This window comes from Notolepis coatsorum (assembly GCF_963971535.1).
Source record: "Notolepis coatsorum genome assembly, chromosome: 5".
In the NCBI taxonomy this organism is placed as follows: Eukaryota; Metazoa; Chordata; class Actinopteri; order Aulopiformes; family Paralepididae; genus Notolepis; species Notolepis coatsorum.
Window position 1 is genome coordinate 77,447,099 of NC_140169.1, and position 25,901 is coordinate 77,472,999.

The 25,901-nt window shown below is 45.5% G+C and overlaps 1 protein-coding gene across 1 annotated transcript in view; it reads left to right on the forward strand.

Annotated features, from left to right (window-relative positions):
• eya4 (EYA transcriptional coactivator and phosphatase 4) overlaps positions 1-25,901 on the forward strand; it is a 270,391-nt gene that overhangs the window by 44,868 nt on the left and 199,622 nt on the right. The window lies entirely within an intron of this gene.

The window sequence follows — 25,901 nt, forward strand, 5'->3', positions numbered from 1 at the left end:
ATTGAACTGTAATGATGTCATTGAATTCAAAACTGATAATAATTCATTGATATTCAGGCGCCTCACAATAGAGGATTCTGATTACATAAAAAACATTTGAATTACTTTTAATCACTTGGTTTACAAATGATCTTTTACTTTGGATTCGTTCAAACCTGATTCGGGGGAAAGTCACTCTATACAGAATATTATTTGTGCCTAGTGATTCTATATTGTAGAAATCTAGATACGTCAACAAGGGACTAAACACGTTTCGCAATTATGCCACAACAATGTGGAACGCCCTACCCACAGCTGTAAAATAATGTGAATCCCTACTCACATTCAAAACCGCTCCCAAAGAGCACTTACGGGAGGCTGCAATTCGAAACTGGCCCGGTAAATGTCTAAACCCCCCCCACCCACCCAACCCCCTACAATGTAGAGTTTCTTCCCCCTCAAATGTATATTATTCTCTTTTAGAAACTCTGTCTGTAAATAAACAGTACTGTATATTTGTATATCTTGTATGTCATAAATGTCATGATGAATTGAAAATGGGGGACCCTGATGTAAACAAGACGAAAGTCTTTCTCTGGTCTGCATCCCCTTAACAATTGTGTGTATTGAGCCGTACTGTATTGTAACCATTCTGCAATCTGTTAATAAAATGTTCTATCAATTCAATCAAACCACACTGCATACATAGAGTAATGTCTACCTCAGTGATTCTATATTGTATATATCAATATGTCCATACTGCATACATAGTCATATTTACCTCAGTGATTCTATATTGTATTTAAGCATTACATCACGTGCAGGAGTGTGTTATACTCATTAGATCACGCCTAGGGGTGGTTGTTAGGCCCGACGCGCAGCGGAGGGTTGTTAGACCCCCCTAGGCCTGATCTAATGAGTATAACACACGACTTCAACTGATGTAATGCTTTTATACAATGGCCCAATTCACCCGACCTTATTGCTATACAATAAACACACAGTAATTGAAGCATAATGGAGATTTATTCACAAAACCATTGTTATGGGAACAGAGGAACGGGACCCAAATAAGAGAGTGAAACAGTCCAACAGTTTAAACGCTAAAACAAGCGTGTATTTATTTTTACAAACAGAAACAAATTCAACAATATGAAAAAAGGCATACAAACAATGAACGATGGAAATGTAGTGTCAGCAGGTCGGGACCTGAGTTATGAGGTGTGTGTTAAAACCCGAAGTATGTGTGATGTAGCAGACTATGTGTGTGTACTTAATATGTCAATTAAGTCTTACCGTGTTGAAAAGATGTAGTGGAACATGTGGCCTCTGCCACGCTGGGGCGGAACAATAACTGATTCCCGAGAGGGAAAAATAACACGAGGGACTTGGCGAGGCAGGGGGGAGAAAATAACAAGGGAATTAACGGGCGGATGAACGCGACGAGTATCCGAGACGGCGTCGTCCAAACTAGATGGAAGAGAGAAAAAGAGACACGATATTAGTTGACCAGTAAACATCTACCCACGCTGGAGGGGGAGAAAAAACAAGGTCAGGGTTACAAGAATTTGAACACGCACATCAAAACAACGAGGTTAGGTAGCAGACAAATAAATGACATCAATCAACGAGAACTAAGTTAGACAGAAATGTCAAAAGGAAATAATTAAGGCGCAACAAATCTACTGTTCCTACAGAACGAACTCGCATCCACTGCTGGGGCTGGTCAGGTGTTTATAGTCCGGGAAGAGGCAGCATTCTCTAATTGTTCATTAGCACCAGCCGTGAGACGTGAACGTCTCGAGAGACGTACGCCTCGGGGTCGTGTCAACGCGCCACGCGTCCTCCGGGGGGAGCCAACAGGCTGAGGTACCTGCTCAAAAGCAGCCCTCACAACAACCATCCATAGAAAATGTAGGTCAAAAATAAAAAATAAAATTGCCTCCGTGTCTAGAAGCAGAGGGAGGTGCTACAAAGCATGCCATCTAACAACAAACTTCATATAAATCCTGCGATTAATTATTGTTTTGACAATGGGTCATGACAAACCAATTACATAATCCAGTTGACTGTATCTTTTTTTAATTATTCGTTACGAATATATCCATACTTCCATTGTGTCCAGGACATCCAGTGAAATAGTTTTGTGTGACGGCCATTTTTTTTATTTTTTTTAGTCTGCGATTTTTTTTTGTTTCACAATGGGTCATGACAAACCAATTACATAATCCAACATATGTGTAACGAACTAACATATTCCAGTTGACTATCTTTTTTGGAGGATTCGTTCAAAATATATTCATACTTCCATTTGTCTATCTATGGCGGATTGATTCAGTCTCATTAAAAAAATAAATAAAGTAATTCGGTTGTGGGAGGGATCTGGGGTCACGTGGAGTGTGTTATATGAAATAACAACGTCTAACTTGACTGTTTCAGCCAATCAGAATCAATAAATGTGCATGCCATTGTATAAATATCTATACCTCCACACTGCATACATAATAATGCTAAATGCTCTGTGCCTATGTTCTTATAAAGGTGTGCTAATCTTTCTCTCCTATATTCGTTCAGCAGTGGTGGGCTGCAATATGTTTGGGAAGATGACAAAATGTCTGGGGCGAGCAGCCTTTTATAGAGGATTACTCCCATATTGGCCGTGTGTGTCACCAAATGGAATTGTAGCTGCGACCAGTGTGTGTGTGTGTGTGTGTCTGCCACATGGCAAAGGGTTAACCCTTTCACTACCACACGACAGAAGTTTAACCGTCTGTAGTGTGGTAGTGAAAGGGTTAACCTTCTGTCGTGTGGTAGTGGAAGGGTTATGTTTAAAGTCCACAGATGGCGACTTAGGCTCCAGAGCACAGTGTACTACAACTGGCGGTGTAGTGGTTACGTCATTGCCGTTTTCCGTGTTCCACCCTCTGTCCAACCCAATGTATTTCCCCCATTGCCCATTTCTAAATCGTCTCGTTTAAAACAAATAAAGCATTAACATTTGCATGGTGTACCTTTCTGTGCTTATTCATCCACAATCTATAGCTCAATATGAAAATATTCGCAATTAATCATAAAAAATTATCTGCAAATTTTATTTGAACCAAAAATGCTTAAACAATAATGTTAGTGGTAGAAGGGAACTCATTTTGTGCAAACATGTAAAGCTTTTGAATTTCCATGCGGAAACTAGAATTGTTACAATAGCCGATAATCCATTTTCCCAATGATAAATCCCTATACGGGTGAAACAACCAGTGACGTCAGACTCTACCTCCCTATACTGTAGCAGGCTGTTTCGTATTGCTGTGTCCCTCTGAGTTGCTGTTGAGCATGAAGGGTTTATTATTCAGTCGGGCGAACCCAAGACACTTGGTTACATTGGTGGCAGTGGTGGGATACTTGATTCTACTGTGGAAAAGTCAGAAGTAAAGACTCTACTAGCTGGCTAAGGTAGATACTTTACTAGCTACTTATGCTAGCTACTCTACGAGCTCCTTATGCTAGCTACTCTACGAGCTCCTTATGCTAGCTACTCTACGAGCTCCTTATGCTAGCTACTCTACGAGCTCCTTATGCTAGCTACTCTACGAACTCCTTATGATAGCTTCTCTACTAGCTCCTTATGCTAGCTACTCTACGAACTCCTTATGCTAGCTACTCTACTAGCTCCTTATGCTAGCTACTCTACTAGCTACTTATGCTAGCTACTCTACGAGCTCCTTATGCTAGCTACTCTATGAGCTCCTTATGCTAGCTACTCTACGAGCTCCTTATGCTAGCTACTCTACTAGCTCCTTATGCTAGCTATTCTACAAGCTCCTTATGCTAGCTACTCTGTGAGCTTCTTATGCTAGCTACTCTACTAGCTCCTTATGCTAGCTACTCTACGAGCTCCTTATGCTAGCTACTCTACTAGCTCCTTATGCTAGCTATTCTACTAGCTGGTTATGCAAGTTACTTTACTAGTTGGCTAAGCTAGCTACTCTACTAGCTGCCTGTGCTACTGTAGGTACTCTACTAGCTGCTTATGCTAGCTGGCTCAGTCCGGAACATAGGAGCAATGGGCATGGGAGGTGTGGACTCAGCTCTTCGAAGGGAGAATTCATTTTGTTTGTGACAAGTTACGTTTTGTGTTTGGAGCCATAAGGAGAGTTGGGGCTGCCTCGGATGTGTCTGTACTGTGGCTGCAGTCAGAGCTCTGTTGAGGTCGAAGAGGACACAAGGGGAAACTTTGCTGATGGAGCAGTGTTTAGGGTTGCGTACCATTCACATTTGAACTGATACCGGTACCAAATGGTACCTTTTTTCTGTACTTATATTTCTCTGCAATAACAACATTTTTTATTTCTGTTTAAGTTTAATTTAAGTCCAAACTTCTCAATTTCAACATTGTTATTTATTGTTGTAACACACCACATAAAATGTATGTTTGTAAATGTTTAAAAATATCTGGCCATCCTCAGTAAATATTATCAAACTCCTCTGACCTCGTCTAGTTCTTACAAAGATGGGACAGTAATAAATATATATATATATTTGTGGAAAAGGCTCCCTCTTGTCTAGTATATTACACCCTTGTACTTTATACTAAACATGTAAAGGTACCGAAATTTGGTACCGATTGATCTAGCGTGAATTGGTACCCGGTAGTACCGATGTAATCCGGTCGGTACCCTTAAAAGTACCGAGTTCGGGGCGCCAGGGTGGCGCACCACACAACGCACAACGCGGCCGTCCCGGGTTCGATTCCCGGACCCGGCGACCTTTGCCGAATGTCTTCTCCCATCCTTCCTCTCTGCCGGACTTGTATCCGAGTTCGGTACCCAACCCTAGCAGTGTTGAGGATCACCTCTGTGTCTCCTGTAGATGGCTGGTGGGGACGAGGCCATGGCTCTCTGCTACACCGCGGTCTGGTGATGCTGAGCCACGTCAGTGCTGGAGGCGCTGGTCCTCCTCTGCAGTCCTGATGGGGGGTCAGGTGCTGTTCACACGGCACGGGTGATGCTGAGCCACCATGGTACATGCATTCTCTCACAGCGCTACGACTAGGGCACCGCATTGGTCAGGCCGGTGATGGAGTGTGTGTGTGTGTGTGGAAGTGCAGTGTTGTAACAGGAGATGTGGCTCCAAGACCTTCCCCCTGCCACCTGGATCGGTTCGGTGGCCTGCCTCGTCCTGGAGAGGACTTTATTGGGAATGAATGGCCATGTTCAGGGAGACCTAAATAGACTTTCCATGTTTTATTGTTCATGTTCTGTTCTGCCAGGGAAACAATAGGAGAAAGGTGCATCTGTAAGTGGTGTATGTGCTGTTTTAGGTTACCTGCTTCCCCTTGGGGGCATAGCTTTGGCTGTGTTTGTGCTTTCATAAGGGTTGGTAATTTGAACGAGTGGTTGTCTGTCTCTGCTAGTGTGTGTGTGTGTGTATATAAGGTCTCTGTGTAGGGTATACTTGTGTATTTGTCAGTATCTCTCAATAGGTGTTGACACCCTAGCATGTCAGTGGCTCTTGGTATGCATGTAAAGGAGATATACTGAGCATCCATGGTCGACAGTATGCATCAAATGTTGGTGGACTTCTGCTGTGTTGTTTTTTGTTGTAGAATAAGAAAATAAAAAGGAGGTTGCTGAACACACCTGGTCTCTTGTCTCATTTATTGTAAGGCAAACACAGGATGCTCAGTTTCACTACTTCTAATACTATGATGGTTACTACTATTACTGCTACTACTACTACTACCGCCACTATTACTATTACTGCTACTACTACTACCTCTACTACTACTACTACTACTACTACTACTACTACTACTACTACTACTACTACTACTACTACTACTACTACTACTACTACTACTACCTACTACTACTACTACTACTACTACTACTACTACTACTACTACTACTACTACTACTACTACTACTACTACTACTACTACTACTACTACTACTACTACTACCTCTACTACTACTACTACTACTACTACTACTACTACTACTACTACTACTACTACTACTACTACCGCCACTATTACTATTACTGCTACTACTACTACCTCTACTACTACTACTACTACTACTACTACTACTACTACTACTACTACCTCCACTACTACTACTACCGCCACTATTACTACTACTACTACCTCTTCTACTACTACTACTACTACTACTACTACTACTACTACTACTACTACTACTACTACTACTACTACCTCTAATACTACTACTACTACTACTACTACTACTACTACTACTACTACTACTACTACTACTACTACTACTACCTCTTCTACTACTACTACTACCGCCACTATTACTACTACTACTACTACTACTACTACTACCTCTACTACTACTACTACTACTACTACTACTACTACTACTACTACTACTACTACTACTACTACTACTACTACTACTACTACTACCGCCACTATTACTACTACTACTACTACTACTACTACTACTACTACTACTACTACTACTACTATACTACTACTACTACTATCTCTACTACTACTACTACCTCCACTATTACTATTACTGCTACTACTACTACCTCTACTACTACTACTACTACTACTACTACTACTACTACTACTACTACTACTACTACTACTACTACTACTACTACCTCTACTACTACTACTACTACTACTACTACTACTACTACTACTACTACTACTACTACTACTACTACTACTACTACCTCTACTACTACTACTACTACTACTACCGCCACTATTACTACTACTACTACTACTACTACTACTACTACTACTACTACTACTACTACTATCTCTACTACTACTACTACTTCCACTATTACTATTACTGCTACTACTACTACCTCTACTACTACTACTACTACTACTACTACTACCGCCACTATTACTACTACTACTACTACTACCTCCACTATTACTATTACTGCTACTACTACTACCTCCACTACTACTATACCGCCACTCAGTGCCGTATGGGAGAAATGCGAGTCCCTGTGCGAAATTTAAATGTGAGGTCCTAGTTCTAAAAAAAAAATACAAAAAATCACTAATATAGTGATAATAGCATAATAATGCAAGGAAACCGTTTCAAAGTGCAATAAACTTTTATTTAACATTGGAAGACCTTTTAAATATCCTAAATAAATAAAACAACCGAAAACAATAAAATGTACTCTCAGCCTGTTAATAATAATACTATTTACATTTATATATTTATAAATGTAATTATAATTATAATGTAATTATAAATATATAAATGTAAATATTATTATTATTATTATTATTATTATTATTATTATTATTATTATTATTATTATTATTATTATTATTATTATTATTATTATTATTAATGTAAAATATATATTTAATTAAACTGAAGCATTTCATATAAAAATATATATAGGTCAAATATAACTGAGAGGGCATACTGTATATCTCCTCATCTTGCACCATGACCTTTTTACACATATACACTGAGGCATCAGGGCAGGTATACTTACCCAGATGCTTGATCTATTGTAATCGTTCCTGCCACACATCAGATTGAAAACAAAGCATGTGCCGCCACACACTAACAAAATAAATAGTTACTGTATGAATTTTCATCTCAAAGAACGTATTTGAAATAAGTGGCATTGTCGCCGTTTTTAGCTTAAAGGGGAACTATCTTATAAATGGCCTTTTTGAGTGTTTAGCATTGTTTCCTAGCTATGTGAACTTATATTAATATGATCTATGTCTCTAATTCTCATATTGGCGCATTCTTCCAATTCTCCTCTCACAATATTCACCCTCACTGAACTGAGTCATTTGAAAATGTGATGATTTGTGATGTCAGAGAGACACCGCTGCATGATAATGTGGCTGTGTGGCATCAGGTACATGATGAGCTGCACACAGTGGTTGGAGCCCAGCCTCAAAACGGCTCGAGATCTTGAGGTAGAAAAATTCTATTTTTGAGGACTTGATTAGAAATACAAAACAATGAATAACAAAAAAAAAATTACAGAGGTGTTCCATAGACTCACAGGAATTGTGTAAAAGTGCCCAAATAGTGAAAGAAATAGTAAAATAGTTCCGAGTATATTTGCTTATAAAACGTAATTGTCTAATTCAATTATTTTTTATTTCTCCACGTGGTGAATACACAGGTCACAACATGTTTACATGAACGTTTTGGAGTTGTATTTGGAGTGTATTCTGCAATCTGTTAATAAACTTTTCAATCAATCAATCAAACTATACACTGTAAGGGAACGTCAGGCTCCGGCCCCCCCTCACTTCCAGTGATGAAGCTAAGCTATGCTAACGGAGCGACTGTTCCCAAAGCTAAATGCACGCACAGAGACAAAAAAGTATCTTCTTGTCTAACTCCAGGGAAGATGTTAAATAAGCTAATTTCCCAAAATGTTGGAGTTTTCCTTTAACTTAACAGCGTATTTTACGTCTATGGGCAATAATAATTATTCAAGGCTCCATTTTTTAAAATACACCAGTAGGGCCTATAGATATTTTTTCCGACAAAACGCTACGTGGCTGCCACGACTAAATCCGTGCCTTGGTTATCCAGATACAGATTAATTATCGTATCAGAATAACTATAAGTGGCTGCATGCATATTTTACGTATATGGGCAAAAAAAAGAGAATAAATTGAGAGCGGCTAAAATTGAGAGAATAAATGCGAAAATGGCTTTTCATTTAATTTGTTAGACCTTGTATTATTTCATTATTGTTTTTTGTTTTTTTTAAACGAGTGGCCTTTATTCAATAAATTGACGCAACAAATGTGCACTTTAGGATTTATTTGTATTTGCTAACTTTGCAGTGCAAAGCCTTTATAAATCAAGTTCAAGTTTCAAGTTTCTTTATTATTTGTCATATAGAAATACAGAATACTTTGCATGAAATGTTTCTTTCTGTTTCGCTCCTGAGAGTGTGCTAGATAATAAGATAGTAATAAGTATAATAAGTAAAAAATTTAAAGTCAAGAAGTCAAGTAAACACAAGTGTAAACAACAATTGTTCCGTATACCTCTATATACAGTATGTACATCTGGGCCCTATTCCCCGTACCTGGTTCAACTAAGTCGATCAAGAGTCCCATTATCCAGATTCAATTAACCCGATGTTTGAAGCCGGGATTTTCCTGTTCCTCGAAGGTGGATTCAGTCTCGTTAACTCGAACCAGACTTGAGACCCAGGATAAGTGCGCGCAGCCGCTTCAGTTGAAAAGCCAGCACGTATCGATAGCAGAAATCCTGATTTTCTAACGGCATTGATTGATTAATTGATTTAAAACTTTATTAACAGATTGCAGTACGGCTCAATAGCCTCGCCGACAAGTTAAATGCATAATCTATAGGCTAATTTTAAGTCCCTCATTACCCCAATCAATCAGATTATATTTCTTTAAACTTGCCTGCTGGCAGTAGGTTTATGCATTGGATAATCAAATGAGATCTTGCTAGCGAAAATAATTAGTTCAACTGTTTCAGAATAAGGATACGGCTCTCTTATACATTGATTGATGTATGGTGGATGTTTTACTTATCTGCACTGTGGTGTGACGGTTTGTGCTTTTGACTTTCAAGCAGACGGCCCGTGTTCGAATCCCCCTCCTTCTAGTCTTTTTCTTCTTTTTGCAATGTAAATACTTTGGTGCACATTTAGAGCTATATAAAGAATGACATCCTCAATGCGTGTAGATTTATAATATTTTTACTTAAAACTAGGCTACTTTTGCGTATAATCATTAATATTATATTCCAAAAAAAGTATATTGGAAAAACGGGGCTTTGAACTCAGGCTGTCGGGTTGACAGGTTTGAGCACTAGCCATTGGACCACTGTGCCACATGGGATATATCCATTGTTTATCCATCAATGGACAAAGACCCGTGTTTTGAATATTTTTCTTTTGAATGAAGTATTATCTCTTTATTCTCAAATGCATTAATATGACGTCAACGGCTCATTCAATTTCTCAAATCCGTCAAACAGCGCATCTCATCAGACATTTTAATCCCAGTTACAATATCACACAAAAACCACAATCCACGCATAAACACTTCAATTTTATGCTTGAATGAAACACAATCCGGGCGCTTCGTTAAGCAAATCTACAGCGGAGAATATATGAAACTAATCAGAGCCAAACGGCCGATAGGTTTCATTCATTAAAAATATCCCCGCGGGATTCACATTTGCAATGCGCCTGCAGCGTGTATCGCACTCTGAGCGCCGTATATGACGTGCATTATTTTATTTAGGACAAAGTAAATCTATAGGCTGAATATGATTTATTATCAGTATTTAGTTCTATTATTATACATTTCAAAAGCCCCCTCTAGGAAAACGAAGCACAGAAACATAATTCAGAATGGTATAAATGGGATCTCTAGACTGTGAGAATCATTTCAGGAAGCGAGCTGTCATTTATTTGCGGGGGCGTGGCCATGGTTCATCCGGCTAACTGAAGTTAACCCTGCTCTCGACCAGGCTCAAACTTTTTGATCTGTTGTCATGGTGATTTAGACAATCGAGCGTCGGGGAACAGAAAGGTCCGGCTTAAGTCAGGCTATACTGGAAATTATCCGGCTAACTCAGTTAGCCAGGTACGGGGAACGGGGCCCTGGTACAAAAATGGTGAGGTATAGCTTAGCTTGTAGTGCCGCCGTTGTGGTGGTGAGGTGCAATAAGGAATAAGGGATGAGAGATGTGCAGTTCCCTTACCAATAATATAAATATAAAGTGTAAAGTGTAAAGTGTGATAAAGTGGGTGCTACAGTGTGTTGTTTATTTAAAGTGAGTGTGTGTGCTGTGGGTGTGTTACTGGCCTGTTATTGTTCATTGTTCAATCATTGTTCATTGAACAATCATTGTTCATTGAGCATCCTGATGGCCTGGGAATAGAAGCTCCTTCTGAGTCTCTCTGTGTGTGAGGTTTTGCCCGCTGCTCACTACCTTTTCTCTGTCTTCTTTAAGCCTACTGTTAGGAATTCCCTATTCTCTGTCTTCTTTAAGCCTACTGTTAGGAATTCCCTACTCACTCTCTCTAGCCCCCACCCTCTCGTTCTTTACCCTTAGTGGCCACACCTGTTTGATATTCTATTATCTCTCGCACCTGTGGTGGCAGGCTAATTAGTCCCCCTGTGGGCTTTAAATACCAGGGCGCTTCCCCTCGTTTTGGCGTGGGGTCGTGTTGTATACTTGCCGAGTCATATTCTCTAAACATCTAGACTCTTTCGGGAGATCCTCTGTCTGCCTATGCTGTTCCATTCTCCGGCGTCGAGATGTGTGCTCCAGCCTTCGCCAGCTGTCGCCGTTGCCTGTGGGGAAGACTGGTCTGCGCTCCCTGTACTTCCACGGGAGGCACCCCAGCGTTCCACTGCAGACCCCCGCGCAGCTGTTCGTCCTGACGCACATCCAGACCAGCGCAGACGCTCTCCAGTCCTCAGCGCGCAACGCGCATCTTCCAAGGACGCTCGAGCTTGGCACGCTCTCCAGACCAGCGCGCAACGCGCATCTTCCAGGAACCTTCGAGCTTGGCACGCTCCTCCGTACCAGCGCACTGACGCGCATCTTCCAGACCTTCGAGCTTGGCACGCTCCTCCGTACCAGCGCACTGACGCACATCTTCCAGACCTTCGAGCTTGGCACGCTCCTCCGTACCAGCGCACTGACGCGCATCTTCCAGACCTTCGAGCTTGGCACGCTCCTCCGTACCAGCGCACAGAGGCGCATCTTCCAGACCTTCGTGCTTGGCACACTCCTCCTCGCAGACGCACCCCGAGGCGTCTCTCGGTTCCGACGCGCACACCAAGGTGTGGCGCGCACTCTGTTCCTCGGCTCCGACAGCGGCTACCCGGTGGACGACGCTCTCGCCACCGCCACTGTCCCGACGCGCACACCAAGGTGTGGCGCGCACTCTGTTCCTCGGCTCCGACAGCGGCTACCCGGTGGACGACGCTCTCGCCACCGCCACTGTCCCGACGCGCACACCAAGGTGTGGCGCGCACTCTGTTCCTCGGCTCCGACAGCGGCTACCCGGTGGACGACGCTCTCGCCACCGCCACTGTTCCGACGCGCACACCAAGGTGTGGCGCGCACTCTGTTCCTCGGCTCCGACAGTGGCTACCCGGTGGACGACATCCTCGCCACCGCCACTGTTCCAGCTCCCTGTTCCGACGCGCACACCAAGGTGTGGCGCGCACTCTGTTCCTCGGCTCCGACAGCGGCTACCCGGTGGACGATGCCCTCGTCACCGCCACTGTTCCAGCACTCTGTTCCTCGGCTCCGACAGCGGCTTCCCGGTGGACGATGCCCTCGCCACCGCCGCTGTTCCAGCGCTCTGTTCCTCGGCTCGGACAGCCAGCCACCCGGTGGCGATGCCCTCGCCCCGTTGCTGTTCCCGTACCATTACGCATACGCCTGGGTGAGTTTTGATTGTGATGTCACTCACCCAGCGTAGTGCCCTTGCCCCCGTTCCCGTTGCTGTCCCTGTACCTTTACGCATACGCCTGGGTGAGTTTTGATTGTGATGTCACTCACTCAGCGTAGTGCCCTTGCCCCCGTTCCCGTTGCTGTCCCTGTACCTTTACGCATACGCCTGGGTGAGTTTTGATTGTGATGTCACTCACTCAGCGTAGTGCCCTTGCCCCCGTTCCCGTTGCTGTCCCTGTACCTTTACGCATACGCCTGGGTGAGTTTTGATTGTGATGTCACTCACTCAGCGTAATGCCTCTTGCCCCCGTTCCCGCTGCTGTTCCTGTACCTTTACGCATACGCCTGGGTGAGTTTTGATTGTGATGTCACTCTCCCAGCGTATTGCCCCTGTTAGTTAGTTTGGACATTTCACTCTCCCAGCGTATTGCCCCTGTTAGTTAGTTTGGACATTTCACTCTCCCAGCGTATTGCCTCTGTTTTTGGTTCTCACTTAGAATAGTATTTTTGGACTTTACATCTCCCCCTGTGTGTTTGTCACACGAAGATATTATTACTTTGTTCACTTTGTTTATTTGGACTGTTCTGCACCTGCTCTGTTTTTTCCCTTTTGTGCATTAACTATCTCCTCTGTCCTGCAGAGCGGCCCAGATGATTTCCACCAGTCCTCCCAGTTCCTCCCTGTTTCCCAGCCCGCCTCCGCGGGCCTCAGTCCCCTCTGTTCCCTAGTTCTCCCCTTTCTAGTTTCCACCTAGTTCCTGTTCCCTAGTTCTCCCCTTTCTAGTTCCACCTAGTTCCTGTTCCCTAGTTCTCCCCTTTCTAGTTCCACCTAGTTCCTGGTCCCAAGTTCTCCCCTTCTAGTTCCACCTAGTTCCTTGTCCCTAGTTCCCCTTGTCCCCGTTTCTCCTGTTCCCTAGCTCTCCTAGTCCCTAGTCCTCTCTCCCTAGTTCTCCTTGTCCCTGGTTTACCTAGTCTCTAGTTCCTCTGTCCCAAGGCGTTCCCTTAACCTTCCCTTAGGCGTTCCCTTACTTTCCCTTAGTGTTCCCTTTTCCTGCCCGCCTCTTAAAGGCATCTTTCCTTCCCCTCATATTATATTCCTGTATTTGTGATTCTCCCTTAAAGGGACAGTGCCCTTTTCCCTGTATTTCCCTGTTGTTCAATAAATATCTGTTTCTTGGCAAACCATCATACCTGTCTTGTGTTGTGCGATTGGGGTCGGTTACAAACCATAACAGTACGACCCCACCAAGTCTACGACCCCAGCCAGCACAGACTGTGTATGTTGAGTTTGCCTTTTTTTTTCTTGTTCCCTCTAGCTCCCCTGTTAGCCCTGTTAGCTCCCCTGTTAGCTTGTTAGTCTCCCCTCTAGCTCCCCTGTTAGCCCAGTTTAGCTTCCTTGTTAGTCCTGTTTAGCTCCCTTGTTAGCCTGTTACTCCCCTGTTTGGCTTGTTAGTCTCCCCGGTTAGCTCCCCTGTTTGCTTCCCGTTTTGCCCTGTTTGACCCCCCTTTAGCTAGCCATGCCCTGGCAGCTAACCCAGTCCCTCAGCAGAGCCCCTGTCTGCTAGCCTTGCCTCGGCGGCTAGCACAGCCTCTATGTTAATGCAGCCCTTACTGCTGGCATAGGCCCTGTAGCTAGCCATGCCCTGGCAGCTAACCCAGTCCCTCAGCAGAGCCCCAGTCTGCTAGCTTGGCCCCGGCTGCTAGCACAGCCTCTATGTTAATGCAGCCTTGCAGCTGGCTTAGGCCCTGTAGCTAGCCAGGCCCAAGCAGCTGACCCGGTCCCTCTGCATGGCCTCCACTTTTTTGTGTAGAATCTCACACAGCTAGGACTGTCCTTCCAGCTAGCTTGTGCTCTCATGCTGGTCCAGCCCTGTCTGCCAGCCTAGCTCCGGCAGCTAGCGCAGCCTCTATGTTGATGTAGCAGTACAGCTAGCATAGGCCCTGTAGCTATCAGTGCCCTGGCAGCTACCCTTTCCCTCTGCTAGCCTGGCCCCGGCAGCTTGCGCAGCCTCTATGTTGATGTAGCAGTACAGCTAGCATAGGCCCTGTAGCTATCAGTGCCCTGGCAGCTAACCTTCCCTCTGCTAGCCCTTTCCCGGTGCTTCTATGGTTACCCCTTAGCTACCCTGCTCGCCCCTCAGTTCCTCTAGACCAGTTGCTCTAGACCAGTTCCTCTAGTCCAGTTCTCTAGACTAGTTCTCTAGACCCAGTTCCTCTAGACCAGTTCCCCCAGTTGCCCCTCTGCTACCCTAGTTACCCCTCGGCGACCCTGTTTCTTTTGCTAGCCCCACTCTTGTGGTGGCTTCCCCTGCTGGCTTGGCCAGTACCTCTTGTTTTGCCCCCTGCCACTCTGTCTGTATTTGTTTTGGGTCGCCGGGTGGCTCCCGTTGGAGGGGGGGATACTGTGAGGTTTTGCCCGCTGCTCACTACCTTTTCTCTGTCTTCTTTAAGCCTACTGTTAGGAATTCCCTATTCTCTGTCTTCTTTAAGCCTACTGTTAGGAATTCCCTACTCACTCTCTCTAGCCCCCACCCTCTCGTTCTTTACCCTTAGTGGCCACACCTGTTTGATATTCTATTATCTCTCGCACCTGTGGTGGCAGGCTAATTAGTCCCCCTGTGGGCTTTAAATACCAGGGCGCTTCCCCTCGTTTTGGCGTGGGGTCGTGTTGTATACTTGCCGAGTCATATTCTCTAAACATCTAGACTCTTTCGGGAGATCCTCTGTCTGCCTATGCTGTTCCATTCTCCGGCGTCGAGATGTGTGCTCCAGCCTTCGCCAGCTGTCGCCGTTGCCTGTGGGGAAGACTGGTCTGCGCTCCCTGTACTTCCACGGGAGGCACCCCAGCGTTCCACTGCAGACCCCCGCGCAGCTGTTCGTCCTGACGCACATCCAGACCAGCGCAGACGCTCTCCAGTCCTCAGCGCGCAACGCGCATCTTCCAAGGACGCTCGAGCTTGGCACGCTCTCCAGACCAGCGCGCAACGCGCATCTTCCAGGAACCTTCGAGCTTGGCACGCTCCTCCGTACCAGCGCACTGACGCGCATCTTCCAGACCTTCGAGCTTGGCACGCTCCTCCGTACCAGCGCACTGACGCACATCTTCCAGACCTTCGAGCTTGGCACGCTCCTCCGTACCAGCGCACTGACGCGCATCTTCCAGACCTTCGAGCTTGGCACGCTCCTCCGTACCAGCGCACAGAGGCGCATCTTCCAGACCTTCGTGCTTGGCACACTCCTCCTCGCAGACGCACCCCGAGGCGTCTCTCGGTTCCGACGCGCACACCAAGGTGTGGCGCGCACTCTGTTCCTCGGCTCCGACAGCGGCTACCCGGTGGACGACGCTCTCGCCACCGCCACTGTCCCGACGCGCACACCAAGGTGTGGCGCGCACTCTGTTCCTCGGCTCCGACAGCGGCTACCCGGTGGACGACGCTCTCGCCACCGCCACTGTCCCGACGCGCACACCAAGGTGTGGCGCGCACTCTGTTCCTCGGCTCCGACAGCGGCTACCCGGTGGACGACGCTCTCGCCACCGCCACTGTTCCGACGCGCACACCAAGGTGTGGCGCGCACTCTGTTCCTCGGCTCCGACAGTGGCTACCCGGTGGACGACATCCTCGCCACCGCCACTGTTCCAGCTCCCTGTTCCGACGCGCACACCAAGGTGTGGCGCGCACTCTGTTCCTCGGCTCCGACAGCGGCTACCCGGTGGACGATGCCCTCGTCACCGCCACTGTTCCAGCACTCTGTTCCTCGGCTCCGACAGCGGCTTCCCGGTGGACGATGCCCTCGCCACCGCCGCTGTTCCAGCGCTCTGTTCCTCGGCTCGGACAGCCAGCCACCCGGTGGCGATGCCCTCGCCCCGTTGCTGTTCCTGTACCATTACGCATACGCCTGGGTGAGTTTTGATTGTGATGTCACTCACCCAGCGTAGTGCCCTTGCCCCCGTTCCCGTTGCTGTCCCTGTACCTTTACGCATACGCCTGGGTGAGTTTTGATTGTGATGTCACTCACTCAGCGTAGTGCCCTTGCCCCCGTTCCCGTTGCTGTCCCTGTACCTTTACGCATACGCCTGGGTGAGTTTTGATTGTGATGTCACTCACTCAGCGTAGTGCCCTTGCCCCCGTTCCCGTTGCTGTCCCTGTACCTTTACGCATACGCCTGGGTGAGTTTTGATTGTGATGTCACTCACTCAGCGTAATGCCTCTTGCCCCCGTTCCCGCTGCTGTTCCTGTACCTTTACGCATACGCCTGGGTGAGTTTTGATTGTGATGTCACTCTCCCAGCGTATTGCCCCTGTTAGTTAGTTTGGACATTTCACTCTCCCAGCGTATTGCCCCTGTTAGTTAGTTTGGACATTTCACTCTCCCAGCGTATTGCCTCTGTTTTTGGTTCTCACTTAGAATAGTATTTTTGGACTTTACATCTCCCCCTGTGTGTTTGTCACACGAAGATATTATTACTTTGTTCACTTTGTTTATTTGGACTGTTCTGCACCTGCTCTGTTTTTTCCCTTTTGTGCATTAACTATCTCCTCTGTCCTGCAGAGCGGCCCAGATGATTTCCACCAGTCCTCCCAGTTCCTCCCTGTTTCCCAGCCCGCCTCCGCGGGCCTCAGTCCCCTCTGTTCCCTAGTTCTCCCCTTTCTAGTTTCCACCTAGTTCCTGTTCCCTAGTTCTCCCCTTTCTAGTTCCACCTAGTTCCTGTTCCCTAGTTCTCCCCTTTCTAGTTCCACCTAGTTCCTGGTCCCAAGTTCTCCCCTTCTAGTTCCACCTAGTTCCTTGTCCCTAGTTCCCCTTGTCCCCGTTTCTCCTGTTCCCTAGCTCTCCTAGTCCCTAGTCCTCTCTCCCTAGTTCTCCTTGTCCCTGGTTTACCTAGTCTCTAGTTCCTCTGTCCCAAGGCGTTCCCTTAACCTTCCCTTAGGCGTTCCCTTACTTTCCCTTAGTGTTCCCTTTTCCTGCCCGCCTCTTAAAGGCATCTTTCCTTCCCCTCATATTATATTCCTGTATTTGTGATTCTCCCTTAAAGGGACAGTGCCCTTTTCCCTGTATTTCCCTGTTGTTCAATAAATATCTGTTTCTTGGCAAACCATCATACCTGTCTTGTGTTGTGCGATTGGGGTCGGTTACAAACCATAACACTGTGCTTGCCATGAGACTCCGGTATCGCTTGCCTGACCGCAGCAGTTCAAAGAGGCAGTTGTTTGGGTGGCTGGAGTCTTTGATTATTCTCTTAGCCTTGCCCATGCACCGCTTGTTGTAAATGCCTTGGAGAGTGGGAAGCCCCCCTCCAATTGTGCGTTCGGCTGAACGGGCCACTCTCTGTAGTCTGCTCCGGTCTTGTGCTATTGTGCTATTCCCAAACCAGGAGGTGATATTGCCAGTCAGGATGCTCTCTATTGTGCATGAGTAGAAGTTCTTGAGGATCTTCTGACTCACGTTGAACTTCCTTAAGCGCCTAAGGAAGTAGAGGCGTTGTCGTGCCTTCTTGATAACACTGTCAATGTGTGTGATCCATGTCAAGTCCTCGGATATGTGGACGCCGAGGTACTTAAAACTGTTCACTCTCTCAACCGGTGCCCCATCGATGCTGAGGGGGCTGTAGTCCCTGACCCCCGACCTCCTAAAGTCCACAATCATCTCCTTTGTTTTGCTGACGTTCATGGAGAGGCAGTTCTCTTGACACCATCCCGCTAGAACCTTAACCTCCTCCAGGTAGGCCCTCTCGTCGTTTGCAGAGATCAGGCCCACCACTACTGTGTCGTCAGCAAATTTGATGATTGTGTTGTTGTTCCGCTGTGCCACACAGTCATGTGTGTACTAGGGGTGGGACGATACATCGATCTAGATCAATATATCGATCTATTATCAATAATCAAATAGGATCGATGCAACGTAAAAAGATAGATTCATATTGCGATACTCTTATTTTGAAAATCCCATGTGTCGTATCCGCTCGGCTCGGATCAACAGCACACAGCAGTAGCGTCTAGAGCAGGGGTCGGCAATTAGGTTTGGCCACGGGCCAGATTTCCCCCAAGCCTTTGCTTGGCGGGCTAGGATCATAAACAATGGCTAATTTAATATACGGATAGTGAAAAAAGACAAACGTTTTTCTCTGGTCTGCATCCCCTTAACAATTGTGTGTATTGCGCCGTACTGTATTGTACCCATTCTGCAATCTGTTAAATAAAGTTTTCATTCATTCATTCATTCATTCATTCATGAACAGCAGATCAGCTGTTGCAGATCACCACGGCGAGTGATAAACAGATCAGAATGCATGAAAACACGACTCACCATACCTTGTTTGTTGTTAAGTTGTTAAATCCCTGCTAATGTTTGAAACATGTCACATATCCACTCGCCGCCCTCCAATTCCAGATTGCAGCTACTTTATCTGCCAACTTGAACACAGTTGTCATCATTGCCTCGTTGTTGTTGTTGTTGTCGCCACATATTATGCAGAGAGGACGTCGGCTCGGCACGCAAGAATCACCGACCTGTTGCGATAAACCCGTATTTTAAGTATGGCTCCTGTTTATTAAAAGAAGCGTTATATTTCCCCGTTGCAAAGAAGCTATCCAACAAAGTTTATTTATTTATTTTTTTAACACATTTTGTTACTCGCATCTCGAACGCGGAAGTGAAAGTGCGTTAGGGACATATACACGCGGCCCGGTGGGACTATTCCATTGGTTCTCCCAGTCCACGTGACCATTTCTAGCATTTCAATTGGCTATAGTGACAGACATGCTTTTGATGACTACCGGTAGATAGATACAGCTTCACAATAAAAGACACCCTGGCGTCCCGAGTGAATATTTCCCGCGCGTAAAACAAATATTATATTCTCAAAATAATCTGACGGGCCAGAAATTATTGCTGGCGGGCCAATGTCGGCCCGCGGGCCGCCTATTGCCGATCCCTGGTCTAGAGCGTCACTAAAGCAAGACTAGTGTGCCTATTCTGTGACCCAAAACATGTCCCTGCTGTTTTATTCCGCAACGGGTCCAATGCATCTAACCAGCTTTGCAATCCTCGCCACTCCATTATGCCCACGTCGCGTTAAAGATCGAAGATAACGCTACGTTAGCGTAAGCTAACAAGCTAACCCAGAGCCATAGGCAGAGAGAATGGGGACTGGGAAGGAGGGTGCATTCTCGGGATAGCCCCACTAACAGGATCTGGCCGGTACTGCACCTTCGGACTCCCAATATGCCTTTTCCAGCCAAAATACAGCTCTGTGACAGTGAATAGGATATTAATATCGAACCAAAAACAGTGAACAGGAGGTCTATTTGTATTAAAAACAGTATATTGTTTTTCATTTAAATGTCTGGAAGAGCTCAAAAATAAAAATGTCAAATGATATTTCCATTGCCTTTTTTTTGTTGATTTAAATGTTACTGATTGTGCCTTTTTGTATTTGTGTATTTTATAGGATATTGATTTTATGCTTTGACTGTACTGTACAGCACTTTGGTTGGCTCTCGAGCATTTAAATGTGCTCTATAAATAAATTACTTGACTTGACTTGACTTTAATGGGCATATAATGTCGTCTCATATCGATCGCAGGCACCTGAATCGAATCGTATCGTATCGTGGCAGACTGTGTGATATCGGATAATATCGTATCGTTGTCCAAAGAATCGATATCGTATCGTGATGAAACTGGTGATTCCCACCCCTAGTGTGTACAGGGAGTAGAGGAGGGGACTCAGGACACAGCCCTGGGGGGCCCCTATGTTGAGAGTGATGGATGAGGAGGTGCAGTTGCCTGCTCTCACCACCTGGGGTCTGCCCGTCAGGAAGTCCAAGACCCACTGGCAGAGGTCATAGTTCAAGCCCAGGTCCCTGAGCTTGGCTATGAGTTTGGAGGGGACTATGGTATTGAATGCTGAGCTGTAGTCGATGAATAGTATTCTCACATAGTTCCCCTGCCTCTTGTCCAGGTGTGATGCTGCTGTGTGCAGCACATGGGCTATGGCGTACTCCGTGGACCTGTTGGGGCGGTATGCAAATTGCAGGGGGTCCAGGTTGATGGGGAGGGAGGAGCAGATGTAGCCCTTCACTAGCTTCTCAAAGCACTTCATGGCTATGGAGGTGAGAGCTACAGGGCGGTAGTCGTTGAGGCAAGCAGGCTTGGATTTTTTGGGTACAGGGATAATGGTGGACTTCTTCAGACAGGTAGCCTGTTCTAAGGTTAAATATGTGAGTGAATACCGGGGCCAGTTGGTCGGCACAGACTTTTAGGATGCGGCCGGGGATACCGTCCGGTCCTGCTGCCTTCCTGATATTCACTTTCTTAAAGGTCCTCATCACCTCATGTTCTGTTATCCTGAACACTGAGTCTCCATCAGCAGTGCCCCCCCCCCTCTATTGCAGTGGTTTGTAGGCTGGTGCTCTTATTCCCAGCCTCAAACCTCGCGTGGAAGGTATTGAGATCATTTGCTAAGGAGATGTCACTGTTCAGTTTGAGGGAGGTGCCTTTGTAATCTGTCATCGTTCTGAGGCCCTGCCACATAGCTCTTGAGTCAGCCTGTTCATATTGAAGTACAATTTTATCCCTGTAGCGCCTTTTTGCTTCTATTACTGCCCTCCTAACGTTGTATCTCGCCACCTTGTGGTCATTCATGTTGCCTGCCACAAGCCCGGCATTGTAGGCTGAGGTGTGCGCCTTCAGAGCTTCGTGGACGGATTTGTCTACCCAGGGTTTTTGGTTTGGTTAACTCTAATTGTGGTAGTGGGGATTGTTTCTTCCACCAAAGTACAAACAAAGTCCAGCACTGTTTCCGTGTAGTCATTAATGTTATCTGTGTTATCGCGGAACACCCCCCAGTCTGTACATTCAAGTGCAGCTTGGAGCGTTTCCTCTGATTCTACAGACCATCGCTGCACTTCTTGCGATACTTCCGGGGCGCGCTTGAGACTTTGTTTATATTTTGGTAAAAGAAAGATGGCGTCATGGTCTGACTTGCCAAAACCACTAGCAGCTCAAGACTTATATCCACACTTAAATTGCGAGTAGCAGTGGTCTAAAATATTCCCGCCTCTGGTAGTACAAGTCACGTGCTGGTAGAAGTTTGGCAAAACTTTTCTCAGATTGGCGCTATTGAAATCACCCACAACCACAATAGCAGTGTCAACGTTAGCTGTTTGAAGTTTATTTACCTCGTCATGAAGCAGGGAAAGCCAGTGTTTGCGTGGGGTGGAATATACACTCCAATCAAGATGACCGCCTTTCTCTAAAAAGGCCGACACTTGATGGATATATACTCCAGGTTGGGGGAGCAGTGGTTTGAAAGCTCTTTCACGTTGCCTGGATCACTCGAATTGTTGTTCAACATGAAGGCTATTCCACCTCCCCGCTGTTTACCGGATACTTCTGTTCGATCTTCGCGGTGGATGAAGAAGTGGTCGGCCGGTTGGATAGCGTGGTCTGGGACGTCCGGCGTCAGCCACGCCTCGGTGAAGCAGAGAACATTACAGTCTCTAACGTCTCTTTGGAATTGAATCCGTGCTCTGATGTCGTTCAGTTTATTTTCTATTGATTGCACATTGGCTAATAATATGCTGGGCAATGGCGTCTGCGTTCTTCTTTGTTGTTGCCTGGGCCGCAGCTCAGGATCTCAGCAGGCCATTGTTGCTGCTCAGCGAGCCGATCCAGAGAGGAATCCAGATGGTAAGTTTTTCTTAATCCGATGTCGATGAGTGACTGCCGGTCATACATATTAAATGCACCAACAGCTGCTACAAACAAAACTCTTAAAACTAAATATTAACAAAAGTAAGCACAGTCTCGTCGGAGCGAACAGATAGGCAGCCGGACAGGGCAGCGCAATTTTTCACTCGTTGTGTAATGTGTAATGGCCTTTGTTTCTGTTGTTATATGCACTTTAGTTTCAAGTTTCACATTTGTTCTGTGTTCTTGCAAGTGTCAATAAACAGTGTTCAGTATAGCCTATTTGTGTGTGTTTCACTTTCAATAACGAATGTGTGTTTGCCGAATCCCAAACAATATTCCTGCTGCAAAGTTGTCCTCTAAAGATAGACATTTAGACTAGATGCTATAGGCTATACAGAATAGACTACTACAGAAATAAATGCATTCAAACTTACCGCAGGACACCTGGTCACCCTGACTGTGGCTCGCGTTTGTTTACTTGTTTCCTGACGGTACAACCTGCTGTATAAAAGCAATAATACACGAGGGATGTCGTGAATATTGCCACGCTGTGATGTGACGTGAGCTTTGCTCTCGTGCCTGCATGCGGGCACATCACAGCCAACATCTGTAGTAACGCCAGCAGCTCTGCCTGTCAGCTGGTAGCCCGAGGCTGGGCATACAAGTCAACGTATTCTTAACACAGCTACTAAATATAAAAAAAATTATTTGTTTTTCACTCACCATTGACGTTTACGAGGAAAGTGTTACTCCTTGCAGCCGTGCGCTTGATGAATTCCTCTTTCGTGACACATTCTTGTGACGCAAGCTTGTTGTATGTTCGAATGCCAGAAACATTTGACGCGCCGTCGTCTCGTCCATAATCACAGAGAAAAACCCAGCAGACTGTATTTCTTCAATTAACGTTCTCAGCACATCATGGCCCATTATTTCAGTCATCTTGTTTAGGATATCATGAGATAGCCACTTGCTCTCATGTGCACTACCAGCAGACATAGAAGCGGCAACATTAACACCTGCATTAGCAGCGGCAACCATGCTAACAGCAGCTCGATGCAGATTTGACTTTTCGTGGAATCGAAATCGTTCTAGTGCTTTAGCCCAGTGTTTCTCAAAGTGGGGGGCGCGCCCCCCAGGGGGGGCGCAGAGGCATGACAGGGGGGGCCTTGAGATGTATTTAAAAAAAATAAAAAAATTTAATTTTTTTTTTTTTTTTTTATTCCAGAAAATTATCACTAAAGTGCTATCTGTTGCAGCTGCATTGTTCTCCATGAAAATACCATTTCTCAAAATCTGAAAATCATTATTTAATAAAACACAGAAAAGGATCACCAAGTTACTCTGGATAAAAAAAAACTTTACAGACAACATTGAGACAAAGCTTCCCGACACATCTCCATCCAAACTCTTGGAAGAACTCTTTGAAATCTCATCTGATACCACCTAGAGAGCTAGTTTCAGAGTGTGGTGCTGAGTACCAAGTATCTCATCTCATGGCCCACCAAGTATCTCATGATGCAGCAGTTAAGGTGTTGATACCATTCAGCACCACATACAGTATCTGTGTGAAGCTGGCTTTTCATCCATGACAGCTCTGAAAACAAAATATAGGGACAATTTGAAAGGTCACGATATTGGTGTTATTTCAATAAATTGAAACATGGCCCATTTCATGACTATTTTGTTGGGGCGAGGGGGGGGGGGGGGGGCCCAAAATATTTTGGTCCGCCAAAGGGGGGCCTGACAGAAAAAGTTTGAGAAGCACTGCTTTAGCCCAACTGGAAAAGCCATCTCAAAAGCTTTCAAAGATTCTTGATCATGTGTTGTGCTGCTGCTGCCGGTGCTGCTAGCTTCCCCTGCCTCCAAAACATCATTTTCGGTGCTTACTACCACTCTGCTCTGCCACACACACCATCCACCACACCTGACCACCACCCCACGTGCCTGATAGATGATGCAGTCATGCTATATAGTGAGGCAGATTATATGCATATTACTATTCTACAAACGTGTCTAATGTGAAATATATAAGCATGTAAGCAAAACTAGATGTTAGGTCTGTGATGGAAAGTGATTGGTAACATTCTATTTATTTATTTTTGCAAGGCCCCTAGGCGCGAGGCCCTGTGCCACCGCACCTCTCGCACGCCCCTTGCGGCGGCCCTGCGGCGGCCCTGCCGCCACTATTACTATTACTACTACTACTACCTCTACTACTACTATTACTATTACTACTGTTGACAGAGTCACCTGGGGAGCAAAATAACTGGTCATGACAACAAGGTCCTCTTTAGCCTTAACTGGCGTGGTTTATTTCATATGTACATTTCCACCACGAGACCTGCTCTCCGTGAGAGCTAGAGAGAGAGACAGAGGGGGAGGGAACATTCCCTTATACCTGCTACCTGACGTCAGCTGCTATAGCTGCGTCTCCTTACGCCTATAGCGCCCTCTTGTGGAACAGTTAAAGTGCAGTTATATTCAATCATATTATTACTTACATTTAACACTCCCACTTATGAATGACGTGTATACTGTACAACTTTTCCAAGAAAAAATACAGTTCAAAACATCAAAAGAACATGGCAGTCAATATTACATAACAGGCAAACATGACCCCTGCTAATCTTTTCAATTTAAGTTTGGAGACAGGCTTGGTCATAGCGTCTGCAACCATGTCGTCTGTAGGACAGTAAACGAGTGTCATCTTTTCTTCTCTGATGACAGATCTAATGAAGTGATATTTTATATCCACATGTTTACACCTCTGTCGGCACACAGGGTTTCTGGCAAGTGCAATGGTTCCCTGGTTGTCTTCATAAACAACAGTTTCTTATATACATAGGTATCCATTCCTTCGAGCAGTTGTTCTAGATAAATACATTCCTGTATTGTCAAAGCTAGAGCCATATATTCGGCTTCACAAGTTGATAGTGCCACTGTGGGCTGTTTCTTTGTTTTCCATGAAACCAGTGAGCTGTCTGTACCCATACTCACACAATACCTGGTGGTACTTCTCCTGTCTGTGGCGTCTGCCGCCCAATCTGCATCACTATAGGATTGAAGCCCTAAGCCCTCGCTGCTCTTTCTGAAACAAAGCTGTTTATCTGCTGTGCCTTTGAGATAACAAAAAACATGTTTTGCTGTAATCCAGTGCTCTTCTGTGGGATCAGCAAAATGCTGTGATAACTTACTCACTACAAAACATAAGTCAGGGCGATGTTGTCAAATAAATGAGGCTGCCTACAGCTTCTCTGTACATTTTTACATCTGTCCATTTCTGAGCATCCTCTTTGTAGTCTAGCTTTTGATCACATGGTGTTTCCCTAGTTCTACATTCTTGCATGTCAAAACGATTCAGGATCTTTTCCACATATCTCTTCTGGGATATTTTTACACAACTGGCAGACTGTTCGAAGTCCATGCCTAGAAATTTTTTTAACCTACCTAGGTCTTTCATTTTGAATCTGGTGGAGAGCATACCTTTCACCTGCTCTAGGTGTCTAGTGTTGTCTGCTGCGATGATTAAATCATCCACCCAAATCACAATTATCACTTTTCCTGACTCTTTTGACTCCTTTGTGTAAACACAGGGGTCTACTGGGTTCTGTATGAAGTGATCTTCAATTAGACATGTATGAAGCATCTCGTTCCAATTTCACCCAGACTGTTTCAGGCCGTAAATGGATTTTTCAAGCTTACACACTAGCTTCTCTCCTTTCTTCTCGTAACCTTCAGGTTGTTCCATATATATTTCTCTATCAATGGGTGCGTGCAG